This window comes from Syngnathus scovelli, chromosome 9 (genome assembly GCF_024217435.2).
Source record: "Syngnathus scovelli strain Florida chromosome 9, RoL_Ssco_1.2, whole genome shotgun sequence".
Classification (NCBI taxonomy): Eukaryota; Metazoa; Chordata; class Actinopteri; order Syngnathiformes; family Syngnathidae; genus Syngnathus; species Syngnathus scovelli.
This window is the reverse complement of record NC_090855.1, coordinates 7,221,647-7,243,734: the sequence shown is the minus strand read 5'-3', so window position 1 is coordinate 7,243,734 and position 22,088 is coordinate 7,221,647. Positions and strand designations below refer to the sequence as shown.

The 22,088-nt window shown below is 37.3% G+C and overlaps 1 long non-coding RNA gene across 4 annotated transcripts in view; it reads left to right on the top strand.

Moving 5' to 3' along the window:
- Nucleotides 1-22,088, top strand: part of LOC125974943 (uncharacterized) — an 84,651-nt gene that overhangs the window by 1,298 nt on the left and 61,265 nt on the right. For 2 of the 4 annotated variants that reach the window (XR_007483792.2, XR_007483793.2), the window contains exons 3-4: nt 16-115; nt 20,696-21,175. This is a non-coding gene — a long non-coding RNA (uncharacterized lncRNA). Of the gene's footprint in view, nt 1-15; nt 116-5,856; nt 6,926-20,695; nt 21,176-22,088 lie in introns of those variants that run through there. The other 2 variants (XR_007483795.1, XR_007483794.2) reach the window with 2 other exon arrangements.

The following is a 22,088-nucleotide window of genomic DNA, read 5'->3' as shown; positions in this document are numbered from 1 at the left end:
TTATATTTCTTTCAGTTTGCCAGTTATATTGGTGCTGTGGTGGAAGAAACAAACAATGTTTGCCCAGACACACGCAAGACTTGCATCAGCCATTATGGAGTCCTTTATAATCAGGGTAAGTGCGTGTTCAAAACATGTTTTCAGCAGATTTTATGCACAGCAGAAACCCTTAGCATCATTGTCTGCAATTACTGCCTTGACTTTACTGCAACTGGTCCAATCATTGGTTATCTTTATGAGGAGTTCAGAAATATTATATGCAGTGTGCTTGTACGCCTACACGTATTGTTACAAGATTGACACACCTTACGTATCAATATAGTTCCCCATCAAAGTGAAATATGCTTCAGTTGTTCTGGCAGTCCACTTATGGCTCGTTAAGACTAGATTTTATTTTATTAGACCAAATTTAAAAAACTATTTTCAAGTCAATTCCCAATGGCATAATGGGAAATAATGCCACGTTTGAGGGCATGAGTACGTTCAAATATGTTTTTGAGATTACTTTTCAATGTATTTGTGAGTATAAAAATAACATTTGAATGATGAAATATGAACTGAACAAGTTCATTTTAAAATTTGTGAACTGAACTTTGAACTAGTTTGTGTAGCAAATGAACTTTCTCAACACTGTTAACAGGTAAGTGTTTTTTTTTTTAAAACATGTTCGATAAATACTGTTCCGAACATGTTCAATAAATGCTTTTCCAATTCCCAAAACACAATAGTGTAAATAATCGTAATTTCAATATTGAACAAAATCATTGTGATTATGATTTTTACCCATAATCGAGCAGCCCTAATATGAACTAAAGCTCTCAGTCACATGACATGAATATATCATTTCTACTCTACAGTATTGTACATGCACATTTATTTACTACTGATACTAGTATATCAGCGTAGTCCATATCGATATTGATATATTGATAAACCTATCACGACTGATCAAAGAAGACTTAACATATGACCAATATGATTTATCTCGTTTATCTAGAAATCAAAGATCCTTGGTCGCTCAGTTGGTATTCACCTTGTAGCCATTGAAATAGGTCGATTCAGTTATATCCCTGAAGATAACCGTCCGAGTGCGATGTATGACTTGAAGTGGAAAATGAATCTCATTTTCTCCTGTATGCTACTTTAAGTAGATTTAAGAGTGTGTTGGTCTGTGGTATTATAGAATGCTTACTGATGTCAGATTATGAAACTAAGAAATGTCTGTGCGATTTTGGAACTAGAAACTTTTATTTCTAAATCTTGGAAAAGAGGGACAACATGTTTTATTTTCCTTCGTCATGATTTGTGGTTGCACAGTAGTCCTGTTGCTGGATCATTCAATTTTTTGGGGTTCATAACCTAATGCAGGCTAGCCTTACAAATGTGTGCATTGCACTTTTTTATTTTCTTTATTCATTCACAGACTGCTATATTGCAGGCTGATGTGTTACAAAGTGATGTAGTGCTATGTGACAAAATTCAGTATTTCTCCTCTGATGGATTGGTAATTTATTTAGCACAATACACTCATGGCCAGGTTTCTTAAGCAGAGGTTGCACCACAGCAGTAAACTGAGGAGTATCACTTGGTGACTGACCGCTCTATACTGTAAGAATGGACCAAGTTTCAAGAATAGTGTGCAAACTTAACGTCATAATTCAGGGTTCTGTTCAAGTCAAGGCAAAATTTGATGACACATCACTGCCATTCATTTATTAGTAAAGAGCAGTGTACTTGCGCCATCAACAGCAGTGAATAATTCACTCACCAAAACAACACTTGCAACTTTTTTAAAATGCCGACATCAGTACTCTCACGGTGGGGACCAAAATGTAAAAACAAGCATCTGACTGACTAATCTGCTCTTTTTGTTCTTGACCTTATGAAAACCTGTGTGCACCTCGCAGATTCCACTATATACGATTTGCTATTCAGTGCAGGCACTTTATACAACGGCTATAAACCTTTTGCATTAAAAGTGGTCACATGACTCACCTTTTAGTCCAACATTTGAAGCTACATACACGTACGTGTACGTGTGAATACAAGAGTATTTTTAGAAATCTAGCTAAAACCCCTCTATTTCGTAATCACGTAAATATTATTTTCAGTCTGCGACATGTGAGAAGAAGCTAATTGGCCTTATCTGTCATATTGTCATGGCACATTTTTCTTTCTAAGGAAGCATGCTGTGACAAAAAGCTAACTGCTTGCTACAAGACATCCGAAATTCAAAACATCCGCTTTTAATTTTCAGTCAGATGCTTATTAACTCTCCAGTACGCTCCCCTGTATGGACATTTTTGACAGACATGCTACCTTGAAGGATTGTAATTAAATTGGAAATAATAGATGTGAATAGAAGGCTCTTAAGACTATATATATATTCAGAGAGAGTGAAAGCAAATGCATATATCTTCGTCGGATGTTGACTTGCTGGAGAGTGGGAGGCATCAGACCCCCTGAGGAGCAGCATAGGCATTTAGGTAGGGGGGCTTCCAGCTTGATTTGCATCACATAAGAGAATTAATGTAAGAGGTTGCCTGTTCCTCTTCATTAATGTCCTCTAGCCTCAAATAGAGTTGTGATGTGTATAGTGTACGTAATAAGGAATCCCAATCCCTGTGGAAAGCTACCTACAAATGAAAGCAAGGGTTGATATTCTATGATTGCCTCTAGGGGCAGAGTGAGGCCTTTGAAATGATTGAATGGAATCCTTTTTGAGTCACACAATAATGCCAGTACCTAGAGAACATATACAGGCACATGAGACCCTAAGCCGTCCCAGACATCTAACCGGCCTCACAAGCAGATCTAACCACATTCAGTGTCTTCGCCTCCAACATCAAAAATGACTAATCGTGCCTAGTTTGAATATTTCCAGCTTGGAGAAGACTCACTTTTGTTGCCACTAATTTAGATAATGATGGATGTGTGATAAGTTACTTGTATGAAAGGTGACAGTGAATTTACAGTACTGTGCACTGTATTCAAGTCCAACAAAAGCAAAATTTTTACAAAAAAAGGTCTTCTGGGATATGTATTGAAGCTATTCATGGTTTGCTTGTCGGAAATTTACCTACCATAGTTATTTTCCCCCGATGCAATCCAACCTTAGTTGAGCTCTTGAAAACTGCATATATTTATGTTCTCTGTGTCGACTGGTAGAGTGATATCTTTCTATGTCACTGAGAAGCTAAGTTTAAAATGAGTTTACAATGTTGTTAAAGTATTCTAGAATTTTCGTTTGTGATGCATGAACATTTAAAAATGATAAAGGAAGTAGTTTTTTGTTTTATCACATCTAATATATCTGAGACAGACTTTAAATGCACATAGCGTGTGCATAATTCCTGAGGTTCTGTACATATGCATCAACTCCTCATGCTCCCAGGGAGGCAGATTGATTACAACGGCTGATGAAATCAGGATGTGTTGGAGAATGGCAGGGGGTGGGAAGATGATCCTGCATTAGACTGAGTGAGCACATACATTCAGGTGACACTGAGGATAAAAGGTTTTCAACTGCCATCGTCCCCTGTGGCATTGACTCACCCCTAGCCACCACATCCTTCATGTCCTCAAAATCATAATAAGGTCAACGTTGTTTTAGGGACAAATTTCTTGTTCATTTCTCACAAAGATGTCATTGTTATGAAGTAATGATGATGGGACCGGTTAGCGACTCGTTGTTTCTCGATGCATCAGTTGCTACACATTTGCTGATCCTTTATGCTTTGTCCTAAATTCATTCTGTCATACGCCTGATTGCATCATGTATCCAGTTGCTAAGCAGTTGCCGTTTCTTTTATATTCTAGGTACTGTTATTATGTTAGCCTTTATTCTTTCATAAAGGCCTGCCTACTCGTTGAACTTTCTTCCAGGTAGAACGCCTCATTTTCTTGAGTGCCCAGCCCTGCTTACTGTTGATACTTTATAAAGGATGGAAAAAAAATAAAAATGAAAACTCTATATTCCAATTTTTGCATTAAAAAGAAGAGGGGAGGCGGTCAGTATGCATGCAGATAACGAAACCTCAACAAAACAATGCCGGATTACGATATCACGGTGAATATGAAAGAAATGTCACCACCATTTGCTTATGATTGGAAAATGCTTAAATACATCACCAGCAAAGATAAATTTCATCACATACCTTGAATGCCTTTTGACTCTTATTGTGCCACAATTGGACTGTATCGGGAATTTGATGAAGCTAATAGTGAAAATGCAGAAGAATGTGTGTGCCTTTTATTTCAAAGCCACCTTACGCCACTCCACACACACATACCTTCACCTTTGACACAAGCACCGTATCAGTACCAATTTCTGTCACTTAACTGTGCGCCAGATCGTGAGCGATTACCTTGGGTGCCACCTGGATGAATGAACCTAGTCGATGGGATGGTGCTGGGTCTCAGCTGCTCATGTAATTCGCAATGACACCTCATTTTAGAAGCGTTCACCTCCTAGGGCTCGGGGGATAACTGGTAACTGAGAAATGTAACGCAATCACAGGTTAAGGAGCTGTAGCATTCTTTGTTTTTCCTCATATGTTTATCTTCTTTCCAATTTCAAACGAAGAGCTGTAGTATCCTTTGTTTTTCCTCATATGTTTATCTTCTTTCCAATTCCAAATGAGATTTAATCCAGTAAAATGTATTCCAATGTGTTTCATGCTGCATGTGTTTGTCAAAATATAATGCCTGCATATTAGAAGACAGACCATCCCCCTCCATTTAGATGACCAAAGAATCATGATCACAATAAAAGCTAAACACATATTGTCTTATACAATCAAGGGCTGTGAAATAATTCATTTTAATTTTTTTATTTTGTATGAAGAGTGGCAAAGTTAGTTTCTAGCCAATGCATAACACTGATTCTCCAGTAGAAGTATTCATTCTAGTGTTATATGCAGCTGTGAGGAAAAATAAATGGAGCTCTGTGACTGCCGTGAAAGGTCATTTACAACACTTAACACTAAAAATTATACACTACACATATCATAATGACAGTAAATATAGGATAGCAACGCATTCCCAGTTCCAGGTCTATTATGCTTGTTTGTTCTATTAATGCATAGGTGTCAAACGCAAGGCCCGAGGGCCAGTTGCGGCCCGCCACATCATTTTATGTGGCCCGCGAGACAAATTTTGCATTATCTTTGTATAAAATTACAAATTGTCTTTACTTTTAAAAAATTAGACATTGCTATTTTTATTATAATTTGTCTTTTTAAAAATTTTGAACAGTTTTTATTACTCTCTGATTTCAAAACTAGTTATTCATCAGTTTTTTAGTAGCCTATAGTGAATATAGAAGACGTTGACAATAATAATGGCCCTCTGAGGGAAACTATGACTATGATGCGGCCCGCAAGAAAGATGAGTTTGACACCCCTGTATTAATGTTTTGTTCCTGAATTAAAAATAACAGTTGGCAAGGTTTTCATATTAATATTCTTATAATTACATATATTTGACATAGAAAACGCCTTGCTTTAATGCATGCTAGTCCTGCAGCACTTGTCAAAGTTAAAATAAAAAGGAACAATGACTCATGTCTTGTAAGATTAAAGAACTTTAAATAGAGGGATGTATTTTTGGTAAAGTAACATGATTTAGTCTCACTTGACCCTGACATGCTGAGCAAAAACATCCAAAACTTTGTTGGCAGGCACATCTTTTCTTCTGTCTTTTTTTGTTCTCTGACGAGTCTGTTAGGGGATGTCCGACAGAGTTGTGAATGAGCCCTGGCAGCGACAGGCACTTAATGAAATTGCCCCTGTGAAATTTAGAAGGATCCAGAGTGGAGGACAACAGCAGATGTTGATATTCTATTTTGTTTTGCAGAGGCATGACTCTTTTGCTGAGCATCCCTCCCATTTCCAACTGAGGACTATGGCCATGAATTTGCAGGCCTTCATTCTCATTCCAACTACTTTACACTCGGCTGCAATCTGCTTCGGTTCAAATTTGCGGCATGATGAAGCCAACAGAAGCATATTACCTGTAAAATACAGAAAACCAATCAAAACCATTGTGCCAAGAAAATCAGTGTGAGTGTGTTTGCGCACTTGCATGTGTGTGTGTTTGTGCTTGGATTTACATTTAAGACATATTTGTTTGATGGTGTGCTGTGATATTTATTAGGTACTGCTGATGTAAAATATATAGACCTGATCCAGATGTTCTCACTTCCAGGTTAACTGTAGACTCGTAGGATTGTGTGAGAATACGTTGTCCTAATCTTGTGATAAATGTGCTGACTGCAGCGTTTGTGTTGTGAAGTGATACAATACCTGTAATCCATCAGACTTACGTAATGTCCTCTTTAGCTTAGAAATCAGGATTTCATCTGCTTTAACAGATTGAGTGTAGTCAACCATCATGATTCTCGGTCTTGCTTCAACCATGAGTGAAGCGAGTTATTTATAGATAATTGCGCACCAGAGTCTTCTTAGTAGTCGAGCTTGACAGTTGAGAATTGTTTTTAAAGGTGATAGTAAAAATAGTGATTTTTATCATTATAAACCTAACGCTATTTGCTGTTTTTTGTTATGTTGTTACTTTAAGAAATGCTATTCCGAAAACAGTTATGTTGTTCATTATACTTTCCGGCAGTAGCGACCGATAGAATTTGTCAAGGGGTGATATTTTATACATACACAATATCCTAAATATGCCAAAATAATAATATATTTCAAAAAGGAAAGAGTTGTTTTAAGAAACGTTATCATTCATCACAAATACATTTCTTCAGTTGGCTGTAACATCAAGCTAATGCTTTTTGCAGAAATACAAGGACTTTTAAAACGTGCCTTTTTGTTTTGTTGTATGGAGAATTTACTTGCTAATAAGGTCCACTTCTTGTAATATTGATGGATTTGCTGACCCAATTTGAAAAGCCTCATACCCAGTGGCAAACAGCAGGGTTAAAGCAGCATGAATGCCTTCAAGCGTGCCTCGGGCACATACAGAGGAGCGGGGTATTTAATTCAGAGCCAAAAGTTGATAAGAGACCCAGTAAATACCAGTAGCAGTTGTTTTTCTATCCCACACATCAGAAAATAACAAATGTTTGTTCTCTGACAACAAAGTTTTTCACAAGGAACATCTCTCTAACACGTTATGATCAATAGCACAATGCTGCATAAACACCAGTGGCTCCTTTTTCAGGTTTTTCCAAACAGTTAGATTGCCTCTTGGTAACAATTGTGTGATAGCACTGATTGATTTCCCATCTTTTCGCAGCATGAAAATTGCTTGCCCCCCCCCCCCCCCCCCCTCATAAATAGCTGAATGATTTTCATGAGTTGATTCAAATTGTAAATGGTGTCGGCACAGGTAATACCTAAAACTGAAACTGAGCGTAGACATCCAGCACTATTTATAGTTTGACAAATCAATCGAACAGAATATACCTGGAAGTGGAAACACAATCGTCAATCACATGCTCCAATACATCTGCTTACATAATTGATGCACGGGTGGGTTTAAACAAAGATTCAAATTTTTTCAACTTGGGTATCAGATCTGATTTGATCAGATTTTTTCCATTTACCTAACCTCCACAGACTTCCAGCACAGTGAGTCACAGACCATGATTCTATTCAGAGTTAATTGTAACATCCATTGTCACTCTGTGTGACACTCATCTACCTTGCATAAAAATGCAATTAATGTGGAGCTTGCATGCAGCAGGACATTAAAAGCCACATTTGTCACTGTCAGGATCTGAGCAGGCGTCTGATTGCAAAGCTGATTGAAGAAGATGGCATCTTCTAGCTAATCCAATCTCTTGCTTTTCTACCAAGAGAAGACAGAGAGGTGAACTCTGACTGTAATATAGCCCTAATATCTTGGTCAGATACAGGCAAGGCTCCACAATTTTGTTCTCTCCCAGGGGGCGGGGGGTGAACGGGGCTTGACCAATACTATGTGAAGGAGCTTAGAAAATAATTGATTTTCATGACTTCAGTGAGTTTATAAGGACCTCACATTTTTTTCATTAAAAGGATCACAAACACGTTCAGTGTTGACTGATTCTAGCCAATGAATATTCAGCAAAGTCGTGACCACGAGACAATGGCAAAAAGGTTGCACTATAACGTAGTAGCGCTCATAACATAATAACAACCCATGACGTTAAAAATGGCCCTCTTTTAAATGGAAAATCGCAACAAAAAAAAATTGGGGGTGAGTATTCATTTAACAGTGTTTATAAAACTGCTTTTAAAAAAAAAAAATCAAGTTTCATGATGTGTTACCGTCTTGTCTTTTATTACACTCTCTGTTTATATTGTTGAACAAATGAAACATTTGATTCTTACCGCTGAAAGGTTCAGGCTGCAAGAAACAGGCTAGTTATTTGCATGATATTCATTATGTTTTATGGAATACAGCCCGGGAGTAGCGTGTGGTTGGAAATGTCTCAAAACCAATGTGCAATAGCCACTTATTTTTATTTGAAAGTCTCAAACTACATTTTCATATGAAACTAGTTTCACATTAGCATAGAAATGAATATGATGACAGATAATGAATATCTTCCTTTTGGTGCACTGTCAACATAATATTAACAATAGAAAAAGAAAAATATCTGTTTTTTTGCTTTATTATTTATTTTGTTTACGCTTGAGTTGTTATGTGATTTGGACGATACTGCCAAAAAGAGGGAGAGGAATGTATAAAAACAAAAGTATTTGATCGTCAAAGAAAAAAAAAGTCAAGGTCAGCTGGAGCCAGGTTGCAGCTTTGCCTGAACCGTCAAACCAATCTACATTGCACACATGTACGCGCTTGTTCTCAGGCCGACAAGATTGTGGCTGTGGAATGAGGTGTCAAATTTGGTTTCCTTGAATAAGATAACATCATAATTAGTGGGTAAATTGAAAAACATATCTGCAGGCTGCATTTTTTTTTTTAACTCAAATGCACTTTTTACATAAGTATGTATTGTTCAGATTTTCTGACCTTAGCATACAAGGGTTTTAAGTGTTTATTTATTTTAAATTTTTATGTCTCCCCATCGATTATTTTGGGTGTTGTCTCACACAAAAAAAACATCAAACTTCTTATGCACTCTGCTTGCTATAAAATATAGTTCTGATAATTATGTGGCATTTGGATGTCGGAACGAAGTGTTTGCTTTTCCTTCCTGCAGTGATGTGTTGCCACTGTTTTATTTCAACATGTTATGATCATTTCTTTCACATCCCAATATTTACTTTCTGATCCCCACCTCATCCAGAGGCTCCCCAATTTCTGTAAGTAAATGTTTGTTTTGTTTCTTGCTGCTGTACTTCACACAAAAGCACCATTGATCAACAGGTTTGATTTAATTTCCAAGATGCTCTGCAATGCATTGACATTTTTGATTGAATGGGGGAGTGTAAAGTAAGAGGCTATGATTTTACTGGTTGTGGCTAAATAACAGAAGATCAAATGTGTGGATTTTTAATAATGCTCGTACGTATTTTCAAATAACAGCATTTGCGTAAATGCACTTTTTGCAGAAATGCTATGCACACTTATCAGTGAGATGCAAGAAGATGACTAATGTTTAGTTTTAGTTTGTATTTGTCGAAAAAGAAATGTCAAAATCTATTATTAGTGGTTTAATCGTCTTTATGATGCACATACTATATTTTCAAGGTTATAAAGGTCAATGTTTGAGAAAGTACGGTGAGTAACTCACATGCATGAACTGTATGTTTCTAGCCAGTATGCTCGTAAACAATGGGTTTATTGTAATTGACTTTACTTTATGGTAAAAACGGTTAATTGATATTGTGCATGTATCGTATAAATTAACCATCAACGTCATTAACAGACAGCAAAACACATCATCAAAGTAGTTCAGCATGTTATGTTCGAATAAATTGGATTTTGCTTTAAGATGCTATCAGCTTTTAAGTCCCTGCAATTTTAATTTACTTTGTGTTGACAGATTGTTATCTGCTATCACTTGTCTCTTATCAGTACAATGAAATGGAATTTCAGGTGACCATATAGGTGATTTTTAAGGAGCAAATCTGTCAAAGTCTAGGGGTGCCTTATCTGTCATCAGCTTTGCCTTTATTCGTATTCGTTGGCTTTCACACGGTGACTTGTACAGCCTTTTGGAGCAGAATTGTTCTGTACACTGTAAACTGTAGTTGTGGGCAAAAGTGATTTGTTTATCTATCTATCAATGAGCATAGTATAGTATGTTCAGTCTTAATCAGCTATTAGGTCAAGTATTTATTGTCATTAAGTGTATACTGTGCCTTGTGTTATATACATTTTGAAATAGGAAAAAACATCCAACATGGCAACACAGGGCTGGATTCATTTTAATTAATTATTAAATGTATTTTATTTTATTTTTCACCAGACATTTCACTGTATCTTATGAGACAAAGCATTCTAAAATAAATCTGTGGCAGGACATTTGAAAGACAGTATCGCTTACTTGTCTTCAGTCTTGACTCTGAAAATTGATGGGGAGGTTCTTTTTTTTTTTCCAAAGGGAAGCTTCTTTGCATTATCTTCTTTAAGCCTCTTTCGGTTTTTGTCCACCCGTTGCCACGGCAAGTAGCTTTGAAAGTGGATAGGGTCCACATTCTAATGAGACGTCACCGCCTTGGGCGACCAGCAATCGGCTCAAGGTTATCTAGAGTCACCAAAGTGCTACGGGTTTTAGCTTCTGATGAATGTGTTGCAGTTGTACGGATTTTGTGATTAATACCAACAATACTTTTTGTCACAATCTTGGGAAAAAAGTAGCACAACATAATGAGCACGTGGCCTTGAGTGATCTATTTGAACTCAGGTTTAGGGTAGATCACTCAACCTTTTTGTATTTCTGTTCAATCTCATGACTTCATTGTTGCTATGTGCTGCATGCTTGTCCCTTATGTTCCAATTATTCCCTGTACCCTTTTAAATAAAATTTTAAATGACCTTTTTGAGTTTTTCCTTGCTGAGACTACACCTTGTTTTCTGCATTTTGAATGCAGTGCCAAGAGAATGAGGTGTCATGAAATTCCTCGTTCGACTGAACAGAAAGCAAATTGCTGTTCCACTGGTCCATTAGGTTAGTACTAATCAAAAGAAATCACTTCCTGCTGCCTTTGTTTTAAACATTAAAAGCCTTTTATAGTGTACACATTACTGCTATTGTCCACCATAAATGATGCAGCTTCAACTTTTCTTTTCAGCACAACAGCTGTAAATATTTTAGGGAGGAACAGAATCAGCAGAAACTCAATTATTCTCCACTGAATAAGTGAGCTGAGGGCTATATGCTTTTACTGGGGTTTGTAATTCGGCAGAGAATCAGCAAAGTATGCATCACATATACTATGACAAATGCCTTTAACGGCAAAGACTGTACATACACCAAATATTGATCTATTGTCAGACATCTATTCATATATACGTACAGCATATGTATCCTCATGACAAAAGACATTCCTACATTTAATTTCCTGTGCTATTTCATTTTCCAAATAGTGAATATTTTGTAGATGTTCATAAGTTTATCATACACCACAACGAGATGGAATTCAGACTCCATATTGACTGTTCAGTGACTCCCGCACTTCTTAATCGCACCTTGTTTTAATTTATGAGATTCAGTGAATTTACAGTACCTTTTATGGTTGAATTCAGACGTATAGGGTGGGGTAAGCCAGACCTTGCAACACATTTCAAGTGGATTGTGATTTATACAGTTATTTCCGGACTACAAAAGCAGATTTTGAGATACAGTACAGTGATAAACAGTGTGGCTGCAATAAGTCCATCAGAGACCACGTCGATTTTTAGTGCAAGCGTATAGGTTAAATTCATCGGCCAGGGGAAACAAGTGGCCACAGCTTAGCATCTTGACAGCTTGATGTGAAGGTGCTGTCCACAAGTGTTGTGGATCGAGCTGGAGGCGTCAGTACTTTCTTTTTGAAGGCAGGAGAGGTGTGCGAGGTGTCGTCAGCAATGCTCATGGCTCTGTTGTTCACGGAAGTCAAAAATGTCTGAGAAGCTCAGCAGGGTGGCAGTGAAGATCTCGCAAGGTGTGTTTACTATGCATTGCAAGTCTTTCTGCAGATGGCAGTTTCCACAAAGTGATTCAACTAGTGATGATACATTCGATGGCGATCGTGTTGATATTTTGCTTCCCTGATTCCGTGGGACATTGGTGACATCATCAATGCATTTTGTGATGTAGTATGCTGCAACATCCGTCCGTCCATCACTTCCTCTCTCTTTGTCTGTCCGTCCATTCGTCCCTCCATCCCTCCCTTCCATCCCATTCCACACATCCATCCCTGCGTCCCTCCCTTCATTCAGTCTTAGTGCATTCATGAATGTCTATGCATTTGTTGCTGCTTATTTGCCGATTTGCATCTTGTATTTGTTGGCTGTGACTTTGGCTTCCCTGCAGTGAAGCTGTTTTACGTGGTGATGGGTGTATGAGAGAGCAAGAGGAAAGACAGCACTGATTCTAAGTGACCTTTAATTCTTAGAATTATGAAGATACTGTAATTATAACATAATATAAATTATGACAACGTCAGCTTTTATCATATTATCCATTAAATCATTGCTTTGAATCTGCCGGAAAAGGCTGAGTCACTTTGAACCAAGGTCTACAGCAGGGGTTCCAATAAAGCTGATTTTGAATCCCGAAAACTGTATATGGGTCATGTCGTTCCATAGAACATACCGTGATAGCAAAGTAGACTTTGAAAATGGAAAATGAAGGTGACTTTATTTCAATGTTTTAGACTTCTGGTATATGTATTGAGCTGCCTTGCATGTCCTTTGTTTGAAACTCGTATCGATTTTCAACACACCCTGTGTAAGGAAGTTGCTAAAGTGACATTGAATCAGGAACAAGGCAATTTAATTACAGTCTCAGGATATTAAAACAAGTATTCATTTGCTGGCGTCGTTCATCACGGTATACTCCAACAACCTTTATGCGAACAAGGTCACATGTTAAGTAAGAAGCACGCTATTGTTTAAAGGGAATGAATTGATATAGGAGGATCAGGGGTAGACCTCAAATAGGGCACGTATTGCTCTCCTGGTACTCTAGTATTGTGCTCCTCTGATATTGGTGAAGCGTGGGGAAGAAACAATGTGAAAGATATCCTTTTCAAATGAACATGTGAGACGTGCCTGTTTTATGACGTTGATGAAGTGATGAAGGCACTCGATTGGGTTATGATATCTCTGGGAGCTCTGATGTAAAAACACTCTGTAATGTAAAAACTTTCACACAGAATGATAAGAAAGTTACGTATACGCACCGCTTTACAGATTACTGACCCAATTATAACAAGGACAGATACATGGAGGACATTTTGCGCATACAAATGATTGGGAAACCAAAAATGGTGAGATGCTGTCATGTTTTAATGAGTTCGAGGCTTCTAAAGTACAATTAAGAGTACAGTTTGACAATAATCATTATTGTTCTTACTTCCAGTACTCGGTCTGTCAAAACGGTTCTTGATAATCTGAATTGTAAACAATTTTAAAAGAAAAAAATACACTCTCCACTTTTTGATTGATATGATTTTTACCGAAAATACCAACAGAAAGAAGACTCCATCCATCAGACCACACTTGGTACGAGACTTGCGCTGGGCACAAAAATATTTCTGCTTTGTTAATATTATGAACACAAAAGGAAAAATAAGATATTTCACTCAATACTAAACGACCATGACCTTCAGTTCATCAACAGGGAGGAGAAAGTGTTGAACAAAGCGACTGAAGGCATTCAAAAAACCCACAGAAATTGAACTAACGTTAAATTCTATATTTCTGTCTTTCACATAAAAGATTCAATTTGCTTTCACTGAAGATACTTTTTTTTCTTGCTTTCTGAGTTTGGGTGGAGCTCACTGAGCAAAGAGACCTCCACTTTTGTTGCAAAGTTTATGGGTAATACGGTGCAATCGACAGACAAACGCAATTTCTTATCCTACCTGAAGGACCCCGAGTGAGATTAAGAGGATATCAGAAAAAAAATGATAAGACACAAGAGAACAGTGCTTTTCTCTTGAAAGCACCCCACTGTGATATGGCATAATAATTGATGGCCTAATTCAATACCCAACTCATGTCATACATTCACATGCAAATAGAACAACACGCATTTATCATTTAATTATAAAGGGCACCTTGGCAGGAGGCTAATCACGTAGCAACCTCGCCAGTCCTCATTTTCAAATATGTGGCCTGCAACAGGATTTGAATCCTAAACCAGCTGTTTCCAAAACCCTGACAAATGAATGAACACAATATAGTCATTTACAAATAGTAATTTAATAGTAAATGCTAATTTTAACATGACTATCTGATAACCGATAGCAATAAGTTTGAAATGTGCCCAATAATTTGAATTGAGCTGTTCCTCTTTCAACAATACTTTGTGACCTATAGCTATTTATTGTAGTTCAGGCTCCATTTGTTCTCGTCATCCAATTAGTCGTCCAAGTCATGCAGTATGTAAACAGTAAAGATGCAATGTTTTTTTTTTTTTTTTTTGGCACAATTAAATGTCTTTCCTTTTTTAATTTTTACGCTCCATTAACTAAATGAGTAAAAAGGAGTGTGGTGACTTTTTAATGATGTGAGGATACACTTGTGGGTTTAAATTTACATATTAATGAGACTATCAGGAAGAGCTTTTTACTTTTCATGTCAGCACAAGCGTAGCATAGCATTTCCCCCTAAGTGACTGTCACGAAAATGAGGCCTGCACCTATAAAAGCTGCTTCTTAACCAAAGCCATTTGCACCAAGTGTAGCTCCCAACTTGTTAAAATGAGCACCCTGATGATTGCCTTCACTGTTCAAGTGATTGAGCTGAATAAATCGAAGGTAGCAAACGGTGTGGCCGATGAGCAGAAAACGAGATAAAGCAAGTGAATTGAAGAGTCTGAAACCGATATAAAATGTGAAAAACTGAGAAGTGGGACCATTACTATAAACCCAATGTTAAAACAGAACTTAAAATGAAACCATATACAAAATTATAACTATTTTTGCTTCCCACATGCCCGTTTTATTAGCAGCCATTCATGCCCAAGCCATAACGTTGCCTTCAGCAGTTAGACAAATTATGAGTACGCTATGCGCTAATATGTAAAGGCAATTAAAATGTTTTTATACAATAAGATTATACTTTTGTTTTGCTGTCGTATTTTAATGACAAACCTTACATGGAAGTTTAAAATCTACATTTGAAAATGCCCTTGAATCGTAGTTATTTTTGGATTAACAATGTTTTCATCACTGTTACGAATGATTTGCAAACACAAAAGCAAACACGTTTACTTTAAAAAGAACAATGTGCATTGGTGTATAATGAATCACATAAGCTTGACACAATTCTGCTCTTGTGCTTTGTTTACCAGTAATAAATGACTGAAGTAGTTTATGCCATCTCTCTCTCTCTCAGCAGACACACTGAATAAAGAAGGCAAAGAACATATGGATAAATAAACATGATAAATACACCACAATCCATATAAATAACACTGCACTCCCTGATGGGTTTTGCTGTCAAGGATAACATACCAACCTGGATAGTTGTGCCGGTTCTGTTGTGAATGGATAAACAACAACATCATACTGACGCTTGGAAACAAAAGAAGATTTTACACCATAAGCAGAAATTCATTGATGAATAACAACATCCACAAATTTAGATTTTGCATCAGTGGGTGATTGATGAGAATTGATGACTGGAATGGCATCTCTGTTGTACAGAGACAAACAGCCATGGTTATTCCACGGTGCAATTGACGGCTGATCAATTTAATGTACTGTACCTTACCTCTTGCGCACAGTAAGTACTAATAGGCTCCAGTTCACCCTAACAGGATAAGTAGTAGGAAATAAATTGACACTCAAATTCATACTAATTACACTAATTCCTACAAATTACAGTCTATTACACCCCACCACACATTTTTTTTTTAATAGTGTAAGGACATGTGCAAACTTGCTGTATTGAAACCAACAAGCTACATGTGAGTATTTAAAAATTCATAAGCCATTTTAATTTTAATGAATGTTTTTTAAAATTGGAAAATAATGCCGGCTGATGACACATTTCCTCAAAATTTGGAGCTTATCCACTCCATCATTACTATTTAAATATAGTTTTATTATTAAGGCCTCTGATTGATATTCCAGTTATGTTTCATTATGTTGTAAGGGTTTGAAGGAGCAGAAGTGGCAGGAACAACTTCTGTGCATTTAAATAGATTCCTGCTTATTGCATAGCTAGTATGCAGCCTCAGGAGTTTGAGCCACGCTTTACGACACTCAATAATTTAGCACACAATAATTAATATTTAAAGCTAATTTACAAGGGAGTTTGTCAGCAAAATGAAAAACGGTCATAGGTTTGCTTCTCGCCAAGGTGTTCTGCAATATTTCAGGTTTAGCATTGCATTATTTAAAAAAACAAAAATTAAACATTTAACCTTTTATTTTCCTTTCCTTATAAATCCATCCATCCATCCATCCATCCATCCATCCATCCATCCATCCATCCATCCATCCATCCATCCCCATGGGCGAAGGCCCGGCCACCAGACGCTCGCCTTCGAGCCCTGCCTCCAGGCCTGGCTTCAGAGGGGGGCCCTGGTGACCCGCTTCCGGGCGAGGGAAAACGAAGTCCATTTATTTTACACCGTTCATAAGGGGCTTTTGTGAGCCGTGCTTTGTCTGGCCCCTCACCTAGGACCCGTTTGCCATGGGTGACCCTACCAGGGGCATGAAGCCCCCGACAACATGGCTCCTAGGATCATAGGGGCACGCAAACCCCTCCACCACGATAAGGTGACGACTCACTGATGGGCCTTATAAATCCAATAACACTTATAGGCGTTATGTGTGTCTCTTTTCTTCCATGTTGAAGCTATAGTGCAGGTCACCCATTCCTGCAGGTAATGCAGATTATGGAGGTCCACAGCAAAAAATGTGCATTTATTGTTTTGCTTTAACAGAATAATAGGTGTCAAAATCTAAATATTTCTCTACTACAAATCGCTCAAGGGTTCTGATACCAATTTGAAGTAGCAGAATAACGTTTTCCTTCTCTTCATGTGGTGAACTGTTAGTCTAAATTTTATTTCAGCTTTTATTCCAGGTTTTATTTTCTATTTTAGAAAAGCAGTTGAAGCAGCTTCATATGGAATAAAATGAAAGGCTTGCACAGTACCGGTAGGTAGTAAATTAACTGAAGTGACCCAGTTATTCTATAAAAGAACTGTTATGCACTAAGCTGATTTAAGGATTTCACATTTGAAAACACGGATTGTTTACAGATTATGGAGGATCATTTTTAAAAAGCAACAGTGTTCTTCTCTGAGGCGGTAATAATGCAACATGTTTTTCTGATGCCTTTGAGCGGTGTGATGACTGCTGGATTTGTTTTTGTGTTGGAACAGGGTAACAAATAAAACGGGGTGCATAGGGGCTCTCATTGAACGAATTTGGAGAGTCTGGTGATGTGTGCAAAAACAGAATAAGTGGGCCAGGTTCAAGGATATTAATAAGTCTTCACAATGAAGTTACTATTTCCTTATTTAGATTTTTTAAAAGTGTCATCACATCTTCTCCAAGTGGAATGGCTCAAGCAAGTTATTGTTAATTAGAGCAATGGCATATTCATTCGTTCACGGTAGGGTGAATGGGAAGAAATATTCCTTCATTTAATTGCTACCCTAAATCTAGCTATTTTCTAGGTCTAGTCTACCATCTAAGATTTGACAGTGGCAATTCATTACGTATATATAAAATAAAACCCTGGGGTAATATGATGTGCCTTGTAGTCAATGTTAAGTAATTTTTTATCCTAGGCGTGATGTATAAAAAAATATCATTTGCTTTTTCTAATTAGTCTTTAAAGTAGGTCATGAATTTCATAACTGCAGATTACAATTTTCACTCACGGTCCCATTAATCAATGCTTACTCCACTCCATGGAGTCCCACCAGAGAAAACAATGACAATGTACCTTATGATAGATAAGATGGATTGTTTTTAGTGTACTGTACATTCATACAGTCATGTTGAGAAGGGAAGACTGGACTGAGATGGTAAAGGCTGAAGGTCAGCAATGTCGATCCTTCCACTGAGGATTGTGATGCATATCAATTGGGGGATAAAAAAAACAAAACACCGGAGTTAGTGATGTGCTTGACATATGTATAAAAAAAATGTAACGGCTTGATTTCAGGTAAACATGAGTTGAATCTTGCTGGTTGGTTATTTGTATAGTATTTTTTTTTTACCAATACTTGTTGAAATGAGGACCTCTTGTGCAGGTCTGACTTGAAAAGTGAATTTAATCTTCCTGACAGATTGCATCCCATCAAATAAATCACAAGAAAAAAAGAAAGCTAAGTACTTTTGTTTTTAATATTCATATAGTGTTGCACACCTGGCTATAATGTTAACTTCTGCCAAAAGCTTTAACACTCACGCTAATAAAGAAACGCTTTGTGCTACTTCATCAGGCACTTGAAAGCTTTTATATGTGTGGAAGTGATGAAAGTAACTGAATGCAAATATGTGATGGGTGGCAAACAGACCAAGCGCTGGCAGACAAATATTGAACAATTACACGAGCTTTATCTAAACAAAAGAGCAAAAGTTAGAATCAGAACTATCTAAATCACAAAAAACGATAGACAGCGACAAAAGGTTGTAGAGGCCGACAAATACGTAACATTCAATCATGATGACTGGTGATGATTTTATGCAAATTATATGTAACTGATATTTTTAGCCTAGTTTTGGGCCCACAAAACTTCAACCTGACAGCAACAGCCTGTAGGTAAACGTGCCATAGAAAATACACAGTACAAACAAAAGCATTGGCTGTATATTCTTGCGCTAGTAACCTTGGAGTCCAACTTAGCATTTAGTTGCCTCTAGGTTATTTACTTCAATGTGTGTTTGGAGCAAGGTTTCTTGAAAGCACCAGGAGAGGATGTATTTCATGACATATGCATTTATTTACATTTACAAATTTCATACCTCTCAGCAACAAAATGGAGAATTCACTGAGCAGAACATTTGCAACTAATTATAAGTAAGAAAAACTCCTTTTCCATCATGCCTGCTCGTTTACTTCGTCAACTGCCACCAAAGCTGATTGAGTACTCTGGGGACTGAGTGATTATGCTAATCATTAGGCACCTCCAGCATGGTTGACTGTTTGATAAGGGCAAAGACAAAAGCAAAGTGCTTTTTTCGTTCCAGCGTTCATGTTACAACTCTCACTGCATTACATGCAAAAAGCCCAAGATAAACAAAATAGCAACTGTGTTTACCTGCAGTCAGTAACTCTTTTAAAACTTGTAGACTAACAATATTCACACGCAAAATGACAGTCACAAAGTGAGGGGACACTCCCGTACCGCCCCTGCAGACTGAGCAACTGTCCCTGCAACTTGAGATGACATTAAATTTCACACAACACATCCTGGAAACTTCCATTGATTAAACTCTGTTTGATTTCAGTATGGATTCCTTCTAATTAGTCACTATGGTATAATTAAAAGGGCAATGATATTTCAGACTCAGAGCAGTCTAGGATAGTAAGGATCTATCTGAAGGGTTAAGATTAACAACCTTGCCTTTTGCCAGTAAAGAGTCATTTGCAAACTAAAGACTGACCTTTAAATCCATTCTCAACTTATTCATTGATGCGAGGTTGAAGATTATAACAAGATATGTATGGTTGTTTGGTCAGGACATTTCAAAAGGCATATCTGCAGAATCTAATCTTTAATTAATAATAATGTAGTCTGTATTACTCTGGTTTAGGAGAAGAAATATAGTCTATAACATAAGCAATAAACATATAATAAAACAAAGCAATATAATGAAGACCAACTTTCCACTCCTCAGAGTTTACCGTTTAATACATTCTCGGCTTTAGGTGACAATGGTAGCATTTCTCTTTCCCTCTCTATGGTGTACTGCATTTCTTCCCTGAGCTGTCAGATTTACTTCCAATTAACGTATATCTGTTCCAGTCCAACAACTTCACACAAGCACTGCTGCTTTTCTCAGCTAACAACTTTTCAAAGTCTCTGTTGTTGCCATGGTGTCGACCTTCATTCTCAGAGGCCCTGTACAGTATTTTGTTACATTTGATAGTATCAAAATATAAACAGAACTGACAAATGTGACACACATGCAAACTTGGGGTTTGTTCATTACTGCTGTGGTTAAAATCAAAACATACATTAAAAGGCTTTTCAGGATAGGTTTATATCCTCAAGAGCCCTGATCGAGCTTGTTTTGTTACCCTGATTCAAATGATCAGTATCGTTATCAGATCTGAGTAAAGCTCGCTGTAGGATTCAGATCACACTATTTGCTTTTTCACCCAAGTTTGTCCATTAATTGTTGCCAGCCTGCCTTAGAGAAAATAAACCCGATCACTGCGGCCTGGAGGGAAAGAAATGTTTCAAAACGCAACATAAAAAAAAGTGCATTCTCTTTTAACTGTATAAAGAAGAGTTCCACTATTCATGTTCAAAGCAATTTGTAAAGGTAACCAGCGTGCCTTTCCTCACTCTGCAATTCCTGATTGGGGACCAAACACTTCAACAATTTTATTTTGTCTCCTTTATGCCACATTATTCTTCCACATTCTTTTTCAGATGCTACATCTGAATGAGACAAACTTGGAATGCATTGTGAGACTGTGACTCCAGTTGCCATGGTTTCATGACCGACTGCAAAGTGTTTCAGCAGTGAGTGTGAGTCGAGCCTTGGCTGAAAATTAAAGGAAGCTCTTTAGTGAAGGGCAAGATTCATTATTTGCAATGGATAGAAACTTGAAGAGTGAACAAAACTGTATTTGGTGTTATTCAATTGCTTGAAATAACCATTCAACACTTTGTGTCATCATGTGGTACTACATTTTGTTGCTATCGTATAAACCACATTACATGCGTGACATTGAGATATTGCTGGAACAAATATGCCCACAACGTCCTTGATTTTCAAGATATTTTAGAAATGATCTGTGGTGCTAAAACACTGATATAAAAAAATGAATAGAAATCAAGTAGTAAATAATGACTTTTTTTCCCTATTTGTAAATTTATCACTTTTTTAACAAGCCCAACAAGTATTGTAAGATATCAACTCCAGATAAACTCATAAAATCATTTTCTTGCCTGATTGTGTTACTGCAGTTCATTTATAATGTTTACTGGGAAATACTAATAATCAGGTCATCATAAATGAGGTCTACAATGAGAGATTGTAGTCCTTAGCGTTCACCCTCCGCTTAATATGCAATACAGAATTTGCAGGTCCCTCATTAATTGACATCTTCATTACACTGGCTCCTTTTCTCCATCGTCTTATTATTTTCATCCTTTCATCCAGCGGCGACCAGTAGGCTGGCGACGGGGGCAGGTTGGATCAAAATCGTTTACCTGCCGGTGCTTGTACTCAACCGGCAGGTAAACAAGTTTGTTTACTATCTGACTGTGGTGAAAGGCAAACGGTGGTCGAGGTTTGACTTTCTTGTCCTTGATTTCCAATTTCGGTTTAAAACGCAGTAAGTTGAAGGTATTTTAGTTGCATAGAACTAAAAAAATGTGACTGAAATTTCAAATACAGCATATTGGAATATGTGTACAACATGAAATATACTCTGATTTACACAGTAATCATGTAAAAACTGCCTCACATGGCAAATCCAAAGGGCTGTTGAAGCATTGATCACTACATTTTTCATGAGCTCTGTTGCTTACCACGATCATTTAAATGTTTAATAGGCCCATGAGGAAACCTGTGAGTGCTCTTTAGCTCCTACGTAGAGCAAAGCTTCTTTGGAAATAGTCACTGGTTTCACTCTCCTCCCAGACCACTTAACAGATTAGTACTGTACTTCATCGCAAACAAAATTTAAATATACAGAACATGTTATGCTACCAGATAACTGGAAATATTTTCCTACAACATTTAAAAGGAGTCATATACATTTTTTTCCAATCAACATTTTAAAACACTTCCAATGTGTGTCTTAGTATGCTTTTT